Here is a 750-nt window from a genome sequence, read left to right on the forward strand (position 1 = left end):
CTGGTAGCTAGGAAATTGTAAGTCAAATCAGTAATCTACCCAGAACAGCCATATGGGTCCCTTTGGTATGAAGCTTTATATTTACTTTATTCCAAACCCATTTTATTTCTGTACTCTTGTTTTTCTTTTTCTTTCTTTCTTTCTTTCTTTCTTTCTTTCTTTCTTTCTTTCTTTCTTTCTTTCTTTCTTTCTTTTTCTTTCTTTCCTTTCTTTTTTTCTTCTTTCTTTCTTTCTTTCTTTCTTTCTTTCTTTCTTTCTCTTTCTTTCTTCTTTCTTTCTTTCTTTCTTTCTTTCTTTCTTTCTTTCTTTCTTTCTTTCTTTCTTTCTTTCTTTCTTTCTTTCTTTCTTTCTTTCTTTCTTTCTTTCTTTCTTTCTTTCTTTTTCTTTCTTTCTTTTTCCTTCCTTCCTTCCTTCCTTCCTTCCTTCCTTCCTTCCTTCCTTCCTTTCTTTTTTCACTTATTTTACGTGTCATCCTTGTGCAGGGGCTATGCTAATTTTCTCTGTATTGTTCCAATTTTAGTATATGTGTTGCCAAAGCAAGCACTTTTTTACTTATTTTAAATTTATATCACATTGTTGTATTTTGGGTGTTCTTATACATCACCTTAAGTGCTTTGGTAGAACAGATAACCAGGGTGGAATTTAAATAAATCAACAAACAGTATGTAGCATTCATTATTATTGATAATAATAGTAGAAATATGAAGTGTAGTTAGAAAGAGAGAAAGATGAAGGCAGTAAATATCTCAG

At 30.3% G+C, this 750-nt stretch overlaps 1 non-coding gene across 1 annotated transcript; it reads right to left on the minus strand.

Moving 5' to 3' along the window:
• Positions 1-436: 436 nt before the first annotated feature.
• LOC140625918 (U6 spliceosomal RNA) lies at positions 437-544 on the minus strand. Its single transcript, XR_012025187.1, has one exon. It is a non-coding gene; the product is annotated as a U6 spliceosomal RNA (small nuclear RNA).
• Positions 545-750: the final 206 nt, after the last annotated feature.

The sequence above is a fragment of the Canis lupus genome, chromosome 36 (genome assembly GCF_048164855.1).
Source record: "Canis lupus baileyi chromosome 36, mCanLup2.hap1, whole genome shotgun sequence".
In the NCBI taxonomy this organism is placed as follows: Eukaryota; Metazoa; Chordata; class Mammalia; order Carnivora; family Canidae; genus Canis; species Canis lupus.